Source organism: Mustelus asterias, chromosome 30, assembly GCF_964213995.1.
Source record: "Mustelus asterias chromosome 30, sMusAst1.hap1.1, whole genome shotgun sequence".
NCBI classification, from domain to species: Eukaryota; Metazoa; Chordata; class Chondrichthyes; order Carcharhiniformes; family Triakidae; genus Mustelus; species Mustelus asterias.
In genome coordinates this window covers 12,610,842-12,634,868 of record NC_135830.1, presented here as the reverse complement: position 1 = coordinate 12,634,868, position 24,027 = coordinate 12,610,842, and positions in this window count along the sequence as shown.

Sequence of the window (24,027 nt, the reverse complement as noted above, 5' to 3'; positions counted from 1 at the left end):
TAGAACCCCTACAGTGCAGAAGGAGGCCATTCGGCCCATCGAGTCTGCACCGACCACAATCCCACCCAGGCCCTACCCCCACATATTTACCTGCTAATCCCTCTAACCTACGCATCTCAGGATTCTAAGGGGCAATTTTTAACCTGGCCAATCAACCGAACCCGCACATCTTTGGACTGTGAGAGGAAACCGGAGCACCCGGAGGAAACCCACGCAGACACGAGGAGAATGTGCAAACTCCACACAGACAGTGACCCGAGCCGGGAATCGAACCCAGGACCCTGGAGCTGTGAAGCAGCAGTGCTAACCACTGTGCTACCGTGCCGTATCAGGACACCAGGTTAAAGCCCAGCAGGTTTATTTGGCAGCACAAGACACTAGCTTTCGGAGCGCTGCCCCTTCATCAGGTAAGTGGGAGTTCTGTTCACAAACAGAGCATACAGAGACACAAACTCAATTTACAGAATAATGGTTGGAATGCGAGTCTTCGGGGAAGTGTTCTCCAAGGCTGCCTTCACCACACACACAGTAAGAAGTTTAACAACACCAGGTTAAAGTCCAACTTTTGTGGCTTTTGCTACCAAATAAACCTGTTGGACTTTAACCTGGTGTTATTAAACTTCTTACTGTGCTTACCCCAATCCAACGCCAGCATCTCCACATGTTCACCACACATGACAGCACAGAGTCGCTGAGCAGGGACTGATAGTCAAGTTCCGCACACATGAGGACAGCCTCAACCGGGACCTTGGGTTCATGTCACACTATCTGTAACCTCCACGACTTGCCTGGGCTTGCAAAATCTCACTAACTGTCCTGCCTGGAGACAATACACATCTCTTTAACCTGTGCTTAACCCTTTCTCCACTCACATTGTGGTGAAGGCGGGTGTATAGGAATTTAGCATGGCCAATCCACCTAACCTGCACATCTTCAGATCTCGACTCCACCTGACGAAGGGGCAGTGCTCCGAAAGCGAGTGGCTTGTGCTACCAAATAAACCTGTTGTTGTTAAACTTCTTACTGTGTTTACCCCAGTCCAACGCCGGCACCTCCACATCACACTGAGAATCCCAGGGTAGGGAACTGGGACATCCATTTTCCAAACAGATTCCACCCTGTCCATACGGAGAATGTTAGTATTTGCGTGGGTAATGCATCTTGAACAGTGTGGACATGAGCCTGATGATGGAGATAGGGCAGTAGTTTGCAAGATTGATGGGGTAACAGTTTTAGTTTTGGGGATGGGATGATGAATGTAGATTTGTATGTGGGAGAGACATTAATTCAAGAGAGAGAACTGTCAAGAATATCGATGAACAGGGGGAGGTTGGGTATTCAACAAAGTATTGAAAATAGAGTGAATGGAGCAGGTGAGGTGTCTCATGGACAAGGTGAACTGAGAGAGGAGGAGGGGAGATAGGATAGAAACTCGAGAAAGATGTGGTTTCAGACAAATGAGTCCTTTCGAGACATTTTATCCCTGTAGGCGAGTGGAAGGGAAGGAAGCAGCAGTGACAGCTGATGGGATTGTCTCGATGTTATTGATAAAGAAGCTCGATCAGCTGCTCACACTTGTTGGAGGAGAGGATGGTGGAGACAGGGGAGCGCGAGAGCCCTTCAAAATGAACTAATTGTGTTAGAGATAACATCGAGACTCAACAGCGTGCGCTCAACATAAAGCTGATTTGTTTGATTTGGAGGTGGAATATTTGAGGCAGACCACCAGTCAGGATCAGCAGAAATAGATCCCAATGAACAAGGTTCAGTCCTGGATGTGATTAACAGGGAAATCCTCGTGAACGTTCTGGTGTGTCATCAGGGTGGATGAATCACTGAAACCCATCCCACACTCAGAGCAGGAGAACGGCCTCTCTCCAGTGTCAACTTACTGGTGTTTCAGTCGATCAGATAACAGAATGTATCCCTTCCCACACTTGGAGCAGGTGAATGTCTCTCTCCATAGTGAACTTGTGCTGTATCACCAGGCTGGATAACTGATTGAATCCTTTCCCACACTTGGAACAAGTGTATGGCCTCTCCCTGGTGTGAACTCACTGGTTAATCAGTAGGTGGATTGACTGAGTGAATTCCTTAACCACATTGGGTCTCTCTCCAGTGTGGCACCATCGATGAATTTCTAGAACTGATAGACAATTGAATCCCTTCCCACAATCCTCACATTTCCATGGTTTCTACCAGTTATAGAGGTTTACAGCATGGAAACAGGCCCTTCGGCCCAACGTGTCCACACCGCCCTTTTATTTTCAACCCCGAAGCTCATCCCAATTGCACGCATTTGGCCCATATCCCTCTATACCCATCGTACCCATGTAACTATCTGAATGATTTTTAAAAGATAAAATTGTACCCGCCTCTACTACTACCTCTGGCAGCTTGTTGCAGACACTCACCACCCTCTGTGTGAACAAATTGCCCTTCTGGACACTTTTCTATCTCTCCCCTCTCACCTTAAACCTGTGCCCTCTAGTTTTAGACTCCCCTTCCTTTGGGAAAAGATATTGACTATCTACCTTGTCTATGCCCCTCATTATTATATAGACCTCGATAAGGTCACCCCTCAGCCTCCTGCGCTCCAGAGAAAAAAGTCCCAGTCTATTCAACCTCTCCTTATAACTCAATCCATCAAGTCCCGGTAGCATCCTAGTAAATCTTTTCTGCTCTCTTTCCAGTTTAATAATAGAGTCATAGCGGATACAGTTGTGGCTGAATTTATGTGCTGAATGGTCAGATAATTGGCTGAATCCTCCTCCACACACACAACACATGTACGGTTTCTCCCCACTGTGAATGGTGCTTTTTTCTTCCACGTTCAAAATCCAATGACAATCAGGTTACGATAAAGTGAGTGGCTCTGTCAGATCCTGATGTGATGCTGGGTTTCAATTTCCCGACTGCAAATCCTCCTTTTCTGATAGCCTGTGAAATTGATTGGAAACAGAAAAAAAGGTGTGAGAGAGACCCACAAAAACACAAAGGCAGGTTGTGAAATTGAGCTGAATGAATCTGGTAATTTGTGGGGCCGGCACTCGGAAAAAATGGACATGAAAGCTGCTGGATTATTGGAAAAACCCTAGTGGGTCAGTCATGTCCTTCAAGGAAGGAAAGCTGTGACCCCGTCTGAACCTACACAAGACTGGGATTTCGATGGGAGGGTGGAGCAAGTGGGCGGGTTAAGAGGGGTGGGAGGAAAAGAGATGACAGAGAGGAATTTTATGGATGTAAAACCAGATAGAATCTCTCAAACCCTCAACCTCCCCCATCGAGAACGACCAGGTTCGCATGTGTATGTGAAAATCATCACCTCCAAGTCAGAAACCATCCTAACTGGACTGAGATCCAGTCCTGGATTAAGATAAGCTTCCTCCATTTAAACAGTGAGAAACATGAAGCTGTTGTCTTCAGCCCGCGCTCCAAACTCCACCAACACCAGCTCACTCCCTGGCAACTGTCTGAGGCTGAATCAGAATGTTCACAATAATGGTGAAATATTTTTTCCTAAATCTGACTTTGGAGGGTACGCAGGCTCGAGAGGCCAGATGACCTACTCCTCTCCTAGTTTTTATGATCCTATGTTCTTAATAACTTTTTAGTAACTTTGTAGCAGTTTGAAACATCAGAAGGAATTTAAAATTTAACCTGATTGCTGTAGATCTGGAGGTACATGTGGGCCAGACCAGGTGCGGACAGCAACGTTTTTTTTCCCTAAACGGCATTAGTCAAGTTTTTATTAATAATACGAATATTTAATCTTTCTCATCATTAGACTTTCAATTTCAGACTGATATTAACTTCAAATTCCACCACATGCCGTGGTGGGATTTGAAACCTGCGTCTCCAGAGCATTGGCCTGTGTCTCACCCCAAGATGGCCTTCCAATCATCCATCTGTGCCATCTCCAAGAATGGGTTTCCACTGATGACGGGACTGAGACCTCACACCATGAAATACAATTGATATTGATAATGGATATTGGTAAAATCTTCAAAACTGGACAAATACCTTTTTAAAATCCTGAGTTGATGTCTGTCTGTGATTTCTGTACAAAGGGGAATCTCTGGCAGGAACAAGGAAACACACACTTCATTATCCCTGAAGAGACATTTCGATTCTGGACTGTGGAACCATGTGTAACACAATTGTTTTCTGTGATCTCTGCTCTGTAAATCTTTCCTTTGTCTGCCCAACATTTGTGTATGAATACAAAGTATCAATGCTGAGACCCTCTTGCTGTGTTTTCATTGCATGTAAATACACAAACCCTTTGAGTTCACCCTATCTCAAGGGGTTCGGAAATATTCCCCCACTTACACAGGAGTAGTGAAATCAAAAACATATTTCTGTTCACGGAGAGATGGGGATTGGAAATATCAATGTGGTTTAAATTAACACCCCTCCTGTTCCTAACATATCCCAGTAACATCGCTCAACATGAACCTGCCCCAGCTCCTGTTTCTGAAACGTTTGATAATCTCAAATTACACTCTATCAGGTTTGATTCGACAGCAAATCGACTCAACTCCTGGTATTTAATCAACCTCTTTATTCATTTAGGTCATTATGTTACGACGTCGGGTCAGTCTTCCTTAATGATGCAGGCTAACAAAGCCTGCAACCCTCAGGGGAGACTAAACACACTTCTTTGTTTTGGTACAATACAAATACTTTTTTTCTAACGCATGCAAGCGACCCGATAGCCTACCAGCTATAGCCCCACTATACTTGTTACCAATCAGAGGATAATAATACATCGTGCACTCCTCGTGCTGACCTTCACTGACCAGTCACATTCTGTGCACATATGCTGCAACACAGAACATTTGTGTGATAACAAGTGATCGCAGATGCATTCAGCTTATCATAGCAGGCAGTTGTCTGCAGAACAAGGCCATACCATCACATGACCTCACCCAACCGCCAGGAGCCAGGCAATAGTTCATACTCACTTATACCATAATACTGTAAGCATTAGATTATTAATAGTTTCTACAATCAAGGAAGACATCACTATCCAAGCATCATTACACATATATCCACATCCCCCCCTTTTATCACTCAGATAACCACTGACATTGTCGTGGCTTGTTCAATTCAGGTTACAATTATATTTTTATCAAGTCCAATGTTACTTTATCTCTCTCATCCTCGGCATACAATTCTGCCTACACTTCTCGTCTGGTTTCCCCTAGCACCTCATCGTCCAGTATGGGTTTGTATTCCTTGTCCTCTTCCTCCTCACTCGTGCCGAACATCATCCGTTGAGTCGGTCGTGATCCTATCAATTAGCGTTCGCCAAGGTGCGAAGACTACAAGCAATGTAATTACGATTATCTGCAGCCATTCGCCCTGGGACGGTTCCAAAGGAAAAGAAACCTGCCACTCCATAGACAGCAGCCTGACCAGGAGTGAGGGCAGTTATTTCCTTGTTGTCAGCGCAAATGTCCTCAGATAACTCCCGCTCTGGCCTTCTATGGTGATGACGTGAGGGCCCCCAATGGCTCAGACAAGGAACCATGCTGGGAAGTATGGTCCCTATTGCCACCGCCTGGGGGTAAGGGTAGGACAAATCATTGGTGGCCGTACCATTGGAAAAGAATAAATACCCTGTTTCAGTGTACATGGTCTCTGAACACTTTTGCCATACCCTGTCGGCTCGAACCCGGTAATAGGTATCATCGGTTCCCAAATTCTGGGGTCCGGAACCTGTAAATGCTGTGCTGACCGTATTCCTTCTGCATTAATCTGTACTATCGAAAAGTCCCTACCGTAAGCATGAAGGTGGGTGCCATTCATATGGCCACAAATTATATTTTCCCCTTTTTCCAAGTGTATGCAGGTCGATTGCAAACACTTACAGATTACCTAATTTCTCTGAGCTTCGTACCCACATTTATGCTGATGGCAATGCTTGCTCAGGCAGGGCTGATCCCGGCACACATAAACTGTGGAGCATCCCCAACCCCTCCCTTTAAAGCAGTTCTCATAGCTTCGATTATCCCCGGGAACCGCTGTCCCATCGGCCTGTTGTTCCCAACAGAGGGGAACATCCCACCAACCATTATTTCTAGTCTCCTGCCACGCCTCAGACTCACGAGGAGGATGGTAGCAATCCACGGTTGGGGCACGGGCGGGGTCGTACCGGAAAGTTATCCGGTCCTTCCGAGGGAGAGTTGAATCTTGTCTTACACATTTGAAGGGTAGTCCCTCTCGATATCAAGAGGGAGTAATTGTGAACAGGAAATTTACGTCTTTGGGGAAAGGATAGCATGCTACCGTAGAAGCTCCATGGATGGTGTGATGGGCTGGTACAAACCAGTTTCCCAGAGTGTACTCTTGCCCTTCAATTGGGAATGGATTGTCCAGTGCCTCTGATAACCCTTCAACCTGAGATACTCTGTCCCTGGTGCTCCTTCGTCTCTGTCTATGGACGTACCCTCCAGGAACAGGGGTCCGATTAGGCTGGCTGATTTCATATTCCCCTGCACTTACAACAGAGAACATCAAGCTGATGAGCTCCAAGAGTACTTTTGTCAATTTCATGTTGGTTCGTCCTTACTTGACCACCACCTGAAGAGGACAAAAACATAACGACAGGCATAACAATCACAGAGTAAAGAGCATGTCACCCGGTACCGCTTCTCAAACTAATCATCCATAAAATCCTCCTCCCTGTCAACCTCAATTCCCCCCTTTTTGGGATCGGCTTGACCGATCAATTTACAGTGGTGGAGGTGGACCCAAGCATCGCGACCCGCCACCTTAGCCGCTATAGGGGTGGTTAACAAGACTTGGAATGGGCCCTCCACCGCAGCTCTAAATGCTTGCGACTCCAATTTCTGATCAGGACAAATGAGCCCGGTTTTACTTTAGTGGGAGTACTAAGGTCGGTGGTTTACCGTGAGCAGCCCAGACTTGCGAATGGAGAAGGCGCAAGTAGTGGGTAAGGGAGAGAATATATGTGGTCATTTCATCCATCATATGATGGAAATGAACGGGCGTCATTGACCTATCATCACAAGGGGTCTGCAGGGGTCGACCATACAAGACCTCCGCGGGCGAGAGACGGGACGCGGTGGTTCATATTTGAAATAAAGCTCCAGGGAGTAGTCTGACCCAAGACAGATCTGAAGTTTCTACAAGTTGAGCCAGCTTGGTTTTGAGCGTTTGATTGGAACGTTCGACTACGCCAGCAGCTTGGGGATGGTGAGCGCAATGGAGTTGTTGGCGAATATTCAGCTGGGCGCACAGCTCCTTATTGACAGATGCAATGAAATGTGGGCCATTGTCAGAACTCAGGCAGGTCAGGACGCTAAATCGATGCACAATTTCGCGCAGTAAAATCCTGACGACAGTTGCTTTGTTATCCGATGTAGGATACGCTTCAATCCACTTACTAAAGACATCCACGATTACTAAGACATATTTTTACCCCTGACATCTCTGCAACTCAATGAAGCCCATCTGCAGGTTGTCAAAGGGGCCTGCCGGTAGGAGAGTCTTACCCAGATCACAGGGCGCACTCTTGCCCGGATCATGCTGTTGGCATATCAAACAGCGGAGGCTTAGACTTTGTGCCATGTCCTGGAGGCGAGGATGCCACCAGGAAGTAAGGAGTAAATCACTAAGAGACCTTGCACCACAGTGAGTTGCAAAGTGTACACAATCAATTACCCAGAGGGCCAAAGTATCAGACATACAGGTTTGGTTAGCAGGGGTGATCCAGACTCCGGATTCTGGGTCCACCCTGCAGCCCAATACATTCCATAAATCTTTATCGCGAGGCAAGGCTTCCTGTTGCAATCTAAGAACATCATCGATGGTTGGCATGGGTTTCTCAGAGGCAGGGCCATCTGCGTCCAGACTTTTCCCCTGCATCATCATTCGGGGCACAATCATCTGACAAGTTTTAGAAACCAATTTGGCTGCCTCATCTGCCCTATGGTCAACTAAAGTGACAGGGTCTTTACCAGTGGTATGGGCGTGCACTTAATCACTGCAAGGGCTGCTCTTGAGGCGGGTGAGGCGGGTGAGGCGGAAGAAGTGTAGTTGCCCCCGTCATCCAATGGTGTAGATCCTCATTTGTATCATTATCAGTGACCTTAATGCCGTCCATCATGTTCCCTATCTCAGTAGCCTCACAATCCTTAAGAGAGCGTTTCTTATTTAAGCATTCCCTTTTCAACACCTCAACTGGTTTTGGAGTCCCTCCCTCCATTAATTCTATTCCCAACTTAACAGCATTGTCCTGCCAGCTGGATAGGAGACTCTGCTCCTTTAACTCCTGACAATGTTGTAACCATAACCCTAAAAGCTCCTTCGTCTTCCTTCCCATATTCTTTTAGCCAAATTTGTTGCTGCGCAGCTTGAACAGGGTGGATATTTCTGGTCCCTCCTGGGGGCCATTCGGATGGCCCTAATTTATGGGTCAATGCCCCCGACAATTGTCTCAATTTGGTGGCTTTACCCGGATATTTCTCGCAAAGCATTTGTAAGGCTGAATTTGTCTGATTGGTTGTATCCAAATAGTTCCCCATTTTAAAACAAGTTGTTGTATTCACTCAATACCCCGGTAAATTCAATTCGAGCTCTAACAATTCTATCACTACCTCACAAGTTCCCTGGTGACTCTCGCCGATCAACAGCGAACCTCAGTGAATTACGGTTCTGGTCAATTATTCACTGACTACTTATTTTCGACCTCACCGTTTTCACAGTGACCCAAAGAACAACCGACCTGGAGTTGCACAAGCTGATGAAATCACAGGCTATTCCGTCGGGCGGCTGGCGACAACAAACGAAAGGTCAACAAACACCAGAATGACAGGGCAGAGGAAAACCAAGTGGTTGTATCAACAGTACTCACGCATTTGGATGGCCAGTTCCTCAGTCCCGGACTCGGTGCTGCTCACTCTAACGCCGTTTTCTGTCGTCTGCCGACCGTTGGAATCCCACTTCTGACACCAAATGACAATGTCAAATTACACTCTATCCAGCTTGGTTCGACAACAAATCGATTCAACTCCAGATGTTGAATCAACCTCTTTATTTCATTTCATTCATTATGTTACGACGTCGGGTCAGTCTTCCTTAATGATGCAGGCTAACAAAGCCTGCAGTCCTCAGGGGAGACTGAACACACTTCTTTGTTTTGGTACAATACAAGTACTTTTTTTCTAACGCATGCAAGCGACCCGATAGCCTACCAGCTATTGCCCCAATATACTCGTTACCAATCAGAGAATAATAATCCTTCATGCACTCCTCGTGCTGAACTTCACTGGCCAGTCACATTCTGTGCACATATGCTGCAACACAGAACACTTGTGTGATAACAAGTGATCGCAGCTGCATTCAGCTGATCATAGCAGGCAGTTGTCTGCAGAACAATGCCATACCATCACATGAACTCACCCAACCTCCAGGAGCCAGGCAATAGTTTATACTCACGTATCCTATAATACTGTAAGCATTAGATTATTAATAGTTTCTACAATCAAGGAAGACATCACTATCCAAGCATCACTACACATATATCCACATGCACAAAGGTGCTCTGATAAGTGGGGTCAGTGTGTCAGGACACAGGGATAGGGCCTGGGTAAATGTACTCTGTTGATTAGTGGGGTCAGGATGTCAGAACACAGGGATAGGCCTGGGGAAAGGTGCTCCGTTGATTTGTGGGGTCAGTATGTCAGGGTACAGGGATAGGGCCTGGGTAAAGGCGCTCTGTTGATTAATCGGGTCAGAATGCCAGGGTACATGGTTAGGGCCTGGGGAAAGTTGCTCTGTTGATTTGTGGGTCATTATGTCAGGGTATAGGGATTGGGCCTGAGTAAAGATGCTCTGTTTATTTGTGGGGTCAGTATGTCAGGGGACAAGGGTAGGGCCTGGGTAAAGATGCTCTGTTGATTCTTGGGGTCAGTATGTCAGGACACAGGGATGGGGCTTGGGTAAAAGTGCTCTATTGATCAGTGGGGTCAGAATGCCAGGATTCACGTATCGGGCCTGGGTAAAGATGCTCTGTTGATTAGTGGGGTCAGCATGTCAGGGCACAGCGATAGGGCCTGGGGAATGTTGCTCTGATTAGTGTGGTCAGTATGTCAGGGGACAGGGATAGGGCCTGGGTAAAAGTGCTCTGTTGATTAGTGTGGTCAGTATGTCAGGGGACAGGGATAGGGCCTGGGTAAAAGTGCTCTGCTGATTAGTGGGGTCAGTATGTCAGGGCATAGGGATACGGCCTGGGGAAAGGATTTCTGTTGATTATTGGGGTCAGTATTCAACGGGACAGGGATAGGGCCTCCGTAAACATACACTGCGGATGGGTGGTGTCAGCATGTCAGGGCACAGTGATAGGGCCTGGGGAAAGGTGCTCAGTATATTAGTGGGGTCAATATGTCAGGGGAGAGGGGTAAGGCCTGAGGTAAGGTGCTTTGCTGAATATTGTGTTTAGTATGTCAGGGTTCAGGGATAGGGCCTGGGGAAAGGTGCTCAGGTTTATTATTGGGGTCAGTGTACCAGGGTACAGGGATAGGGCCAGTGGAAAGATGCTCTGAAAAGTGGGGTCCATATGTCAGAGTACAGGGATAGGGCGTGGGTAAAGTTGCTCACTTGATTAATGGGGTCAGAATGCCAGGCTACATGGATAGGGCGTGGGGAAAGGTGCTCTGTTGATTTGGTGGTCATGATGTCAGGGTATAGAGATTGGGCCTGAGTAAAGATGCTCTGTTTATTCGTGGGGTCAGTACGACAGGGTACTGGGATAGGGCCTGGGGAATGGTGCTCTGTTTATGAGTGGGGTCAGTATGTCAGGGTACATGGATAGGGCCTGGGTAAAGGTGCTCTGTTGATTAGTGAGGTCATCATGTCAGGGGACAGGGATAGGGCCTGTGGAATGTTACTCTGATTCGCAGGGTCAGTATGTCAGGGTACAGGGTTCGGGCCTGGGTGAAGGTGCTCTGTTGATTAGTGGGGCCACTATGTCAGGACACAGGGATAGAGCCTGGGTAAAGGTACTCTGTTGATTAGTGTGGTCAGTATGTAAGGGGACAGGGATAGGGCCTGTGTAAAGGTGCTCTGTTGATTAGTGGGGTCAGCATGTCAGGGTACAGGGATAGGATGTGGGCATGGGTAAAGGTGCTCTGTTGATTAATGGGGTCAGAATGCTAGGAAAATGGATAGGGCCTGGCGAAAGGAATTCTGTTGATTTGTGGGGTCATGATGTCAGTGTATAGGGATTGGACCTCAGTAAAGATGCTCTGTTTACTGGCTGGGTCAGTATGTCAGGGTACAGGGATGGGGCCTGGGGAATGGTGCTCTGTTGATTAGTGGTGTCTGTATGTCAGGGGACAGGGATCGGGCCTGGGTAAAGGTGATCTGTTTGATTAGTGGAGTCAGTCAGTCAAGGTACAGGAATAGGGCGTGGGGAATGTTGCTCTGAATAGTGGGGTCAGTATGTAAGGGCACAGAGATAGGGTCTGGGTAAAGGTGCTCTATTGATTTATGGGGTCAGTATTTCAGGGTACAGGGATAGGGCCTGGGGAAAGGTGCTCTGTTGATTCGTGGGGTCAGTATGTCAGGACACAGGGATAGGGTTTGGGTAAAAGTGCTCTGTTGATTAGTGGGGACAGTATGTCAGGGTTCACGGATCGGGCCTTGGTAAATGTGCTCTGTTGATTAATAGGCTCAGTATGTCAGGGTACAGGGATAGGTCCTGTGTAAAGTTGCTCTGTTGATTCGTGGGGTCAGTTTGTCAGGGTACAGTGATAGGGCCTGGGTAAAAGTGCTCTGTTGATTCGTGGGGTCAGTGTGTGAGAGCACAGGGATACGGCCTGGGGAAAGGTTTTCTGTTGATTATTGGGGTCAGTATTCAAGGGTACAGGGATAGGGCCGGCGTAAAAATACTCTGCTAATGGGTGGTGTCAGTATGTCAGGGGACAGGGATAGGACCTGGGAAAAGGTGCTCTGTTCGTTCGTGAGATCAGTATGTCAGGGGACAGGGATAGGGCCTGGGTCATGGTGCTCTTTTGATCAGTGGAATCAGTATGTCAGGGCACACGGATAGAGCCTGGGTAAAGGCACGCTGTTGATTAGTAGCGTCAGTATGACAGGGTAAAGGGATAGGGTTTGGGTAAAGGTGCTCTTTTGATTAGTGGGTTGCGTATGTCAGGGCAGAGGTATAGGGCCTGGTGAATGTTGCTCTGATAAGTGGGTTCAGGATGTCAAGGTACAGGGATCGGGCCTGGGTGAAGGTGCTCTGTTGATTAGTGGCGTCAGTATGTCAGGGTACAGGGATCAGGCCTGGGTAATGTTGCGCTCATTAGTGGGGTCAGGATGTCAGGGTACAGGGATAGGGCCTGGGTAAAGATACTCTGCTGATGGGTGGTGTCAGTATTCCAGGCGACAGGGATAGGACCTCGGAAAAGGTACTCTGTTGATTGGTGGTGTCCGTATGTCAGGGTACAGGGATAGGGCCTGGGTTAAGGTTCTCTGATTAGTGGGGTCAGTATGTCAGGGTACAGGGATAGGGCCTGTGTAAAAGTGCTCCGTTGATTAGTTGGGTCAAAATGTCAGGGCACAGGACTGGGGCCTGGGAAAAGATGCCCTGATTAGTGGGGTCAGTATGTCAGGGCACAGCGATAGGGCCTGCAGAATGTTGCTCTGATTAGTGGGGTCTGTAAGTGAAGGTACAGTGATAGGGCCTGGGTAAAAGTGCTCTGTTGATTAGTGGGCGTCAGTATGTCAAGGCACAGGAATACAGCCTGGGGAAAGGTGCTCTGTTGATTAGTGGGGTTAGTATGTCAGGGTCAGGGATAGGGCCTGGGTCAAGGTTTTCTGTTGATTATTGGGGTCAGTATGCCAGGGTACACGGATAGGGCCTGGGGAAATGTGCTCTGTTTATTAATGGGGTCAGACTGTCAGGGTACAAGGATAGGGCCTGCATACATGTACTCTGCAGATGGGTGCTGTCAGTATGTCAGGGTACAGGGATAGGACCTGGGAAAAGGTGCTCTGTTCATTAGTGAGGTCAGTATGTCAGGGGACAGGGATCGGGTCTGGGGAAAGTTGCTCTGTTGGCCAGTGGGCTCAGTATGTCAGGGTACAGCACTTGGGCCTGCGAAACGGTGCTCGGACTAGTGGGGTCAGTATGTCAGGGTGCAGGGATAGGGCCTGGGGAAAGGTGCTCTGTTGATTAGTGGGGTCAGTATGTCAGGGTGCAGGGATAGAGCCTGGGTAAAGGTGCTCTGTTGATTCGTGGAGTCAGTATGTCAGGGGACAAGGATAGGGTCTGGGTAAATGTGCTCTGTTGATTAGTGGGGTCAGTATGTCAGGATACCGGGATAAGACCTGGGCAACAGTGCTCTGTTGATTAGAATATAGAATATAGAAACCCTACAGTGCAGAAGGAGGCCATTCAGCCCATCGAGTCTGCACCGACCACAATCCCACCCAAGCCCTATCCCCACATATTTACCCACTAATCCCTCTAACCTACACATCTTTGGACTGTGGGAGGAAACCGGAGCACCCGGAGGAAACCCAAGCAGACACGAGGAGAATGTGCAAACTCCACACAGACAGTGACCCGAGCCGGGAATCGAACCCGGGACCCTGGAGCTGTGAAGCAGCAGTGCTAACCACTGTGCTACCGTGCCGTGGATTAGTGGGGTCTGGAGTCAGTATGTCAGGGGATTAGTGGGGTCTGGAGCGAAAGTGATCTGAGATGACGCAACAGAAACAGAGAGGGTGACCAGCGAATTAAAAATCCCTGATATCTATTCTGGAAGTCTCATGGTCAGGATTCGACACCACGGACTGAATAACTTCTTATCTAATTCTTCATTAGATCAAAATACCCCTCACAGTGTCTGTTCAGGGAGAAACAACATTGATCTTTCAGCTGGTTGAACTTGTATCAGACTGGAAAAGTCACAGATGAAACATCAGCAATGAACTCTGAAGAAGAATCACACGGCAGACGCACGGCAGACATTTATCACAAAAGGAGCTGACACATGTCAAATTCTGCCTCTTTCAAGTCTCATCTACCAAGTCCTTCTTCTCCATTCAGACATTTCCACATCCGTCAGATATCACACACCTGAAAATCCAGCCTGTTCCTCGTTCCGCTGATGATGATACACTAACTCCGTGCTGAACCCAGCAATTGGCTCCGTAGATCAGTGGATAGAGGAGATTGGGTGTAATGTTGGAAAGTGACAAGATGTTCTCTTGTTCGTAAACGGGGAAAGAGCAAAGCACGTTTGAAAATGTGAGCTGATTTATCAGTGTTGATGTTCAAAATGACTTGGGTGCTTTTGTAAAAGGAACGCGGGACATTAGCGTGCAGGTGCAGCCGATAATTAGGAAGGCAAATGGAAGTTTGGTCTTTCATGCAAGCAGATTGGAATACAAGAATAAGAAAAAAACTTGCTACAGTTTTATGGGGTTTCACTGGGAGCACATGTGGCACAGTGTGTCTAATTTTGATATCCACATTTACGAAAGAATATCATTGCACTGGAAACAGTGCACTAAAGGTTCACCAGATTAGTCTCTGGGATGAGAGAGTTCTCCTGGGCTGAGAGAGTTCTCCTGGGATGAGAGAGTTCTCCTGGGATGAGAGGTGATGTAAATTGCGCTGAAATTACCTGAAGCTAAAAAACAGTGAGAGGATATCTCATTGAATCCTGCTGAATACCGAGACATTGTTTGCACTGGTCGGGAAATCTAAAACACGGGGCCCAGTCTCAAGATGAGCACCCCGCGGAGAACTGACACAAAAGCACTTACAGACATGACTCTTATTAGATTCTAATTCTTAACTTTCATAACATATTTGAAATAAATATATTGATGCATGTATTATGTATGGAATTAATATTTATTACATAAATAATGTTGGTGACACCGGATAACAGTAGAGACGACAACACTTGAGAAATATTTTTCGTTTTGCCCAAGGTCCCAGGCATTCTGTGACAATGAGTGCTGATGGGGAAAAATAGAAAACTGTTAGTGGATTCGTGTCGAACCACCAACCTATCTGTTAATAGTCGAATGCGCTGACCAATTGCGCTTAATAGACTGGCATAAACTGTGCCGACACTATATTAGAGTGTCAGCGAGTGCTGGATCTAATCTAACGTAATTCTGTTTTGTATAAAACAAGAGTTTAGTGTTTAATTCAGCGAGACATTTCCTTTTAATTTGACCAAAATTTGGATCCAGATCTTGGAGATATCTGTGTCAGTGGAAATAATAAAACCAACCCCATTACCACACAGATTTAATCTTGTGTCACAATCTTTACCATCAGCTCTTTGCAGCCTATTGCTCAACTTCACTATCTGTGTTTGTTCTTGGCCTATTGCCCATACGACGTTTCCAATACGGATAGAAATCGAGAAAGCTCATTCCACTGATTCTGACAGAGCTGTTTTCGATCAGGTTTGTTAAACGGATTCTCAAAAAGATTAAATCTTAGTATATCGAAGCCGTGACCCTGAAAACTCAGAATTCTAACCACTTGACTTTCAGAATCTCATCTTCCTGATTCTCCCAGATGTTCATGACAGGAATGAGCACAGTGTCAATTACCCACAGTGGCACTCTTCTTTCTGTCCTATGCACGCTATTAAGCTTTAAAATTATTTATATTTCCACACGAGCTTCCAGCGTGACGAACGCCGATCTGTGATCAGCTGATGTTGTTCAACAGATTTACAGCAGTAAGGTTTATAACAGGTCGATGCTAACATTGTTCTTTGAATGTAGTGAGTTACAGTGCAATTTAATGCAGGAGAAGGTAGCTTACTCATATTGACAGGAGAAACCAGCCGGGCAATGCAAATGTGAATTGCTGTGGGTAATTGAGGGGATTGTGGAATGGGTCTGGTTATTCTCCCTGCTGTTTAGACTGGCACAAGGACCAGGACCGTTGAGGAAGTAATTTCAGCTTCTCTTAATTCCAGCGCTTCACGAGAGCAAAAAACGATCATTCCCTGACAGGGAATCGATCCCTCGTCAACCTGCGATAATTATTTCACCTCAGTGTCGATTTCATGTTGCAGCTGACATAATCAGTGCTCTCCTGAGTTGGTGTTCCAGCTCAACATGGCATTTTGTCCGACAAACATGTCTTAGATACTTTAAAAACTGTTGACGTTGATCGATGAGGTTGGAATCCTTGCAAGTATCTTCCTTGGTAGTCTAGTGGTTAGGTTTCAGCGCTTTTACCGCCGCAGCACGGGTTCTTTTCCAATCAGGGAATAAAAATTGATTTCTCTGGCACGGGGTATGAATTAAGAGGAGCTGAAATAACTTCCTGATGGGACACGGGAGATTTTCAAAAACACGGAGAAAATATCCGTCCCTTTCCACAACCACGCCAATTTCCCGCATCAATTTATATTTACATTGCCTCTGATAGTCCCTCCTGTCAAATTGGACAACGATACATTCTATTGCATTGAGTCTGAACCCCAAAAAAATGTTCGATCGAAAGTATTTCATGAAGTTTAAATTAAATCACAAGTTTTAACAAAGGAACCCACGTCCTCCAAAAAGCTGCCAGCTTGCATGCAGTGCCTTAGGCCAGTGACCAACCTTACTAACATAATCATTTGTTGACAGATCTGGATTGCCATTCAACAGAATCAAAGGAGTAGGATTGGATCACATGTCCCATTGAGCCTCCTCTACCACTGAATAAGTTCAAGGTGGGTCCATAGAATAAGTACCGATTTCCAACACGACCCAATAGCCCTTCATTCTCTCAGAGTCTCAAGATCTCTTCATCTCATCCGTCAAATATCTCCATCGACTGAGAGTCCATAGACATCTGTCGTATTGATTTACACGGATTCACAAGCCTTTGAGTGAAGAAATGACTCCTCACCTCAGTCCTAAATGGCTGACGTTATCCCGAGAATGCGAACCGAGTTCCAGACGCTTCAGCCAGGAAACAAACAGCCTCCAGCATGTAGATAAAAACACATTACTCTGGGTGCTGAAACCTGCACACTAAACGGAAACTGCTGGATAAAGGCAGGTCTGACAGCAACGGTGGAGCGAGAAGGGAACTACGGTTTCGCGTCTGGATGTATCTAACAATGAAACTTGTTCATGAAAAACTGGTCTATTGTGCTTGTGAGCAGAAATGAGGCAGTGTGTCAGCTCATGATAGTCAACTCATTGCAGCAGCTAATGTCAGCTACCTTGGTGGTCTAGTGGTTATGATTAAGTGATTTCGCCGTAGCGGGCCCGGAATTGATTTTCGGGCAGTTTTATTATACTGGTTTGCAAACTATCATAGTGAGCTTTTTCAGCGTCTGTGGCGTGAGAGACAAAGTTAATCTTCCAACTAATTGATCTTTCAGCAGAGCTCGAAAATCGGAGATAAAACAGGTGGAAAACAAACCCTTGGCTATGATCACGAGTGATTCCAGAATAAACGTGCTTTTTGTCATGTTCTAACTCGTTGCCAGTAACATTCAGGACAATAGTTACCCCACGTTTTTAAGAGGAAGCGGGGCCGATCGCTTATCTCGCCCATGTCAATGATTCCTGCTGTTACTGAATACTCTCAGGTTAGGGCGGTCTCTATAAATATCGAGACTCTGTGTTCAAGCCGTAAACCATGTCCCCTCCCCATGTTATCTTTAGATCATTTTGTTCTCTAAACAGCTTCACATTGGTTTACAATCTGTGAGGATTGACATCTGTGATGTTTCTGCCTGAGAACTGGCAGCCCAATTTTGTGCCCTTGAGTACTGTCCCGCAGCTAGCAGTGTACAGGACATTTTTGCTAAACTACGTCTTTTAACACTTTTACTGTAGATGGTTATTAGTGTGGCGATTAACCCCCTTCACGCTGCATCACCGTAACCTTTTCTCTTTTTTTCTCGTCAAGCACGGACACAATGTGAATAAAGACGGCAAAGCTTAAGAAAAAATAAACTCTATGCCATAATAGGTTTGTGTTTTCAATATTCATAGAATCAGAGTGAAATTTGGTCAATTGTTTTGGACAACTTAAAACAAAGTCTTCAGCATGTTCCAGTATGTAAGATTAATGTCTGGCAGAGGAATTACGGAGTGCAAAAAAGTTTACATACTCCCATTCTAAACGGGGTTAGTGTCTGATAACTGCACCAGACGTGCAAATTACAGTTTGATAAAACGTCAATTTCAATCTCCACGTGGTATCCCGCGTGCTGAATGAGGAACAAAGTTCCCGTAAAGCATTTGCTAATAAAACGGGCGAATGCACCAGCCGAACTCCTGTTGCAAGCTTGAAATGCTGGTAATATTGTTCAGTAGTCACACTTCAGTAACCGGTTCTCAAGCGCAGGCATTGAGTTACTGAGACGCACGACGTCAAACCCATGCAGTAGCTGTGGGTCTCCAGCAGAAGGGGATATTGTATCACTTCAACAGTACGAGAGTGAAATGGATCTGAGGAGATTTTTTAGAGGAAATGAAAGCACCGACATCCATATGTATGAAAGTGGAATTCAAAGGGAAATATTGTCCGAGGGTTGTGAATTCATCACTTTCATAGATAGTTGCATGCCGACTGATGGAAGTGAATGTTTGCAAGTAATGATTTCATTACATTCCATTCTCGTTGTTTTTATCACCAAGACTTTGGTAAATATTATTAATCATAGTTGTACAGATATGAAACTGTCCCTCAGATTTCCACACTTCAACCATTTTTGTTCGAGGTCCCATCTCAAATCCAGTCCAATTCTGCCTCGATTCTGGTCGACGTATGTTAAAAATGTGTTTGCTTATTTGAAATTTCCACTCTCGGACATTTAGTGCCCGAACTCATTCTGACACATAGAACAAAGAAAAGAACAAAGAACAAAGAACAATACAGCACAGCAACAGGCCCTTCGGCCCTCCAAGCCCGCGCCGCTCCCTGGTCCAAACTCGACCATACTTTTGTATCCCTCCATTCCCACTCCAAAAAAAAAAGAAAATTGCAGCACAGGAACAGGCCCTCCAAGCCTGCACCGAGCATGCTGCCCAACTTAACTAAAGCCCCTCAGCCTTCCAGGGACCATAACCCTCTCTTCCTATTCTATTCATGTATTTGTCAAGACGCCCCTTAAAAGCCACTGCCGTATCCGCTTCCACTACCTCCCCCGGCAGCGAGTTCCAGGCACCCAACACCCTCTGTGTGAAAAGATCTGCCTCGTACATCACCTTTAAATCTTGCCCCTCGCACCTTAAACCTATGTCCCCTAGTAATTGACTCTCCCACCCTGGGAAAAAGTTCTGACTATCCACTCTGTCCATTCCTCTCATAATCTTATAAACTTTTAACAGGTCGCCCCTCAACCTCCGTCGCTCCAGTGAGAACAAACCAAGTTTCTCCCACCTCTCTTCATAGCTAATGCCCTCCATTCCAGACAACATCCTCGTGAATATTTTCTCTAGCCTCTCCAAAGCCTCCACATTCTTCTGGTAGTGTGGCGACCAGAATTGAACACTATATTGCAAGTGCGACCTAACTAAGGTTATATAAAGCTGCAACATGACTTGCCAATTGTTAAACTCAATGCCCCGGCCGATGAAGGCAAGCAGGCCATATGCCTTCTTGACGACCTTCTCTACCTGCGTTGCCACTTTCAGTGGCCTGTTCACCTGTTCACGCAGATCCCTTTGCCTATCAATACTCTTAAGGGTTCTGCCACTTACTGTATAATGCTGGAAATTCCATGGGAGTTTTCGAATGATTTACTCTTTGCATTGTTAGCAAATTGTACCAAATGCATTGCCGAATTCTCGAATTGTCGAAAGGAAGAGAACAATATTTCCATTCTGAAATCCCTGCCTTCAAATCGTATTTGCTGAATTATAATCGGACGTAAACGTTCCATTGGAAAAAAAATATTAGAGGCAGAAATATTCAACTTAAATTTTCCAAATGTAAAGTCATCAGGAGTGTGTGTTGGCATGGGGCGGTGGTGGAGTGTTCGGGTTGGGTGGATGATAAAGTGTGGGATGTTGGAGTGGATGGTGGGAGTTATGTTGTTGATTAGAATGGTGGGAGTTTGGAGAAGGATTTGTCTGAATGGTGAAGGGTGGGGAGATGGAGTGGATGGTGGGAGGTGCGGTGTTGAGTGGGATGGTGGGGGTTTGAGAGAGGAGTTGGAGAGGATGGTGAATTTTGGGGAGATGGAGCGGATGGTGGAGGTGTGATTTGGGTTGCATGGTGGGTGATTCCGGGAGGAGTTAAGGTGGGTAGTGAAGGGTGGGGAGATGGAATGCATGGTGCGATTTGAGGGGCTGTCTTGGATGTTGGGAGTTTGGTGGAGGAGTTGGAGTGGATCGTGATGGATGGGGAGTTGGAGTGAATGATGGGAGGTGTGGGGTTGGGTTGGATGGTGGGGGTTTGCAGGAGGAGTTGGGATGGATGGTGAAGTGTTGGAATGTGGAGTGGATATTGGGAGGTGTGGGGTCTGGTTGGGACTTTGGGGGATGGGTTTGGGTGGACGGTGAATTGTGGGGACTTGGAGTGGATGGTGTGTGGTTGGGGTTGCATGGTACTAGTTTGGTGATGAGTTCGGGTGGATGGTGAAGGATGTGGAGCTGGAGAGGATGGTTGAAGGTATGGGGTTAGCGTGGATAATGGGGGTTTGTTGGAGGAGTTGGGGTGGATGGTGAATGGTGAGGATTTGGTGTGGATGGTGGAAGGTGTGGGGTTATGTTTGATGGTGGGAGTTTGGTGTAAGTGTTGGTGTGGATGGTGAAGAGTGTGGAGCTGGCGTGGATGGCGTGAGGTGTGCGTTGGGTTCGATTGTGGCTTTTGAGTGGAGGAATTGAGGTAGATAGTGAAGGGTGGGGAGGTGGAATGGATAGTGTGGAGGGTATGGAGTTGGAGTGCATGGTTGGAGTTGTGCGGTTGGGTTGGATGACGGCTCTTGAGTGGAGGAGTTGGGCTGGATAGAGAAGTGTGGGGAGTTGGAGTGGATGGTGGGAGGCCGTGGGGTTGCATTGGATGGCGGGTGTTTGGGCGAAGAGTTGGGGTGGATGATGAAGGATGGGGAGTTGGGGTCGATGGAAGAGGGCGTGGATTTGGCATGAATGGTGGATGTTGTCGAGTTGGGTTGGCTGGTAGGAATTTTGGCAAGAGTCGGGGTGGATGGTGAAGGTTGGGGAGTTCGAGTGGATGCGAGGAGCTGTGAGGTTGGGTTGGATGGCAGGAGTTTGAGGGATGATTTGGAGTGCATGGTCAATAACGAGGATTTTGTGTGGATGTTGGGGGTTGTGGTATTGTTTGGATGGTACTTGTTTGGGGGAGGAGTTGGGCTGGATGATGAAGCGTTGATGGGACTGAGGCCAAAACAGGGTTCTCTTTGTTTTGGAGCATGGAGGTGGGTTGGAGCTGATGGAAAATGCTGCATCCAGTGTCCCCCTCCCAAATGAAGAGGAGAATCGATTCTGGAAATCAATTTGCCCAGTCCGTGCTGAATGTGAGGATCTACCTGATTGAAATCCCGATTAAAATGTTTGGACATTCTTTGTCAAATTTTAAATCCGTGTCCATCGCATAATCTGGTTGATGAATGGAAAAATGATCTCACTGCGAGATGGTTTTATTCAGGTAAGCGAGCTGTAATGACTGACGATCAGATCACTGTTTTAATTAATTGCACAATTCCAGTAAATGGAAGTTTCACCACATTCTTCAGATCCTCTCTGAATTGTGCCTGGGTCACAGCATAAATGCATGTGTTGGTGCAGCAACTCAGGAGTTGCAGCATGAATCCCAGTTCCTGCACAAATCCGGGTAAAATTGGACTAATTAATCTGATATGCTCCAATCGGCTACACAAAGAATAGATGAGGAACACTGACCATAACAAGATGAAATTTCCCGATATTGCAAACAGTAAGATAATGGATTTCCTTCTCTTTTCTATCTCTGGGTCACTTTCACTTCCCCCACTCTTGTGGCTCCGAAGTCTCCTTCGGACTTTGCTCGACACTAAAATGTGTTTTACGGTTATAATATTGAGCAGCAGAATCAACAAGAAAGGAACAAATGGAGTTAAAATATAGTGTACAGTTTCAACTGCTGCCCACACTCCTGATTCTGCAACAGCAGAATGTACATAACAAAACCAAGGATTATTTCCGAAATAATATGTATCCCCATACATGAAGTACCAGAAAGTGTTCTTTACACTGAACACCACACTCACTGTTCCGAGAACCACAGCTGCCGTTTTCTCGGTGCAGTGTTTTATTTTCAGTTTCTGACAAGCAATGGCCACAAAACGATCAAAGGTGAAAGCGACAGTGAACCAGACAGAACAATCAGTGACTGCGTAAAGCAGGACAGCATGGATATTACACACTCTAATGTGAGCCATGAACAGAAATTGACGAGGAAATCGGATAGGAATTTGTCTCAATATGAGATCCATTATAACGACCAGTAGATCTGCCGCTGACATGGAAATTAGGTAACGTGTGACACATTTGGAAAGCCCACACCTTCCTCGTGATAGGATAAGAATCGTCAGTAAGTTCACTGCAAGGAAGAGAGGCACAATTAAATCATATTTCAGACTGAATACAGGGGCAGCGATCTATCAGGGTCCTGTGGAACATTTACAGCTTTTGTTTACAGAGTCCAGCCTCAGAATAGAATGACTTCACCTGTAACCTTTCTTTCAGCTGGAGACAGAGGTTAAAGCAATAAAACACCGCATTAATGTAGCAAGAAATACAATTAACCAACAGATGTAATCTATTTGCTGCCTTGTGCAGAATTTCCCTTTGGGAGACATAATACTTTTGGCTGAAATGCTACACAAACGTGTTTCTGGTGCGAGACACTGCTGTGTCTGTGCTGAAATCTGTCCATTTGTACATCTTGGATCAGTTGCTTTGGAGTTGCTTGTGAACCGCGAAGCTGGGCGTTTTTGAGCTGATACTGAACTATTTTGTCACTTCGACGGGAAGTGTCAAAGTGACAGTCGGGAATGGGGGGAGTAGCTGGCTGCTTGGTGTCTGGAGAAGAGCGGGGGGCTCTTCGGGGCAGATGCGGAGGGCGGGGGTCGAAGGTTACTGGAGCAGCTAAACGGTGCTTTCAAAGTGGGCGGATTACGTGACGGTGCTGCAAAAGAGCCTGACTATTCTTGCGAGTTTGTCTATCAGGGTCCTGTGGAACATTTGCAGCTTTTTTTTTACAGAGTCCAGCCTCAGAATAGAATGACTTCACCTGTAACCTTTCTTTCTGTATCTGTGTGTGTGCGTGGGTGTGTGTGCGCGCGCGTGCGTCCGTGTGTGCCTGTGTGTATGTCATAGAGTAATAGAGTCAAAGTGTTTTGCAGCATGGCCATTTGGCCGAATTTGTCCACGCTGCCCTGTTTTTACCATTAACCTGGTACCAACTGCCCGCATTTGGCCCATATCCCTCGACACCATTCTGACCCATGTAACTTTCCAAATGGTTTTTCACAGACAAAATTGTACCCGCCTCTACCACTGCCTCTGGCAGTTTGTTCCGGACACTCACCGCCCTCTCTGAGAAAAATCGACCTCTGGACCCTTTTGTATCTCTCCCCTCTCATCTTAATCTTATGCCCTCTCCTTTCAGACTCCCCTACATTTGGGAAAAGATGTTCACTATCGACACCATCTATGCCCCTCATTATTTTAGAGACTTCTATTAGATCACCCCTGGGCGGCACAGTGGTTGGCATTGCTGCCTCATCGCGCCATGGACCTGGGTTCGATTCCCGGTTTGTGTCATTGTCTGTGTGGAGTTTGCACATTCTCCCGGTGGCTGCGTGTGTTTCCTCTGGGTGCTCAGGTTTCCTCACACAGTTCAAAGATGTGCAGGTTCGGTTGATTGGACATAGTAAATTGCCACTTAGCGTCAGGGGGACTAGCATGGTAAATGCTTAGGGTCACGGGAATAGGGGCTGGGTAGGATTGTGTTCGGTACAGACTCGATGGGCAAAATGGCCTCCTCCTGCA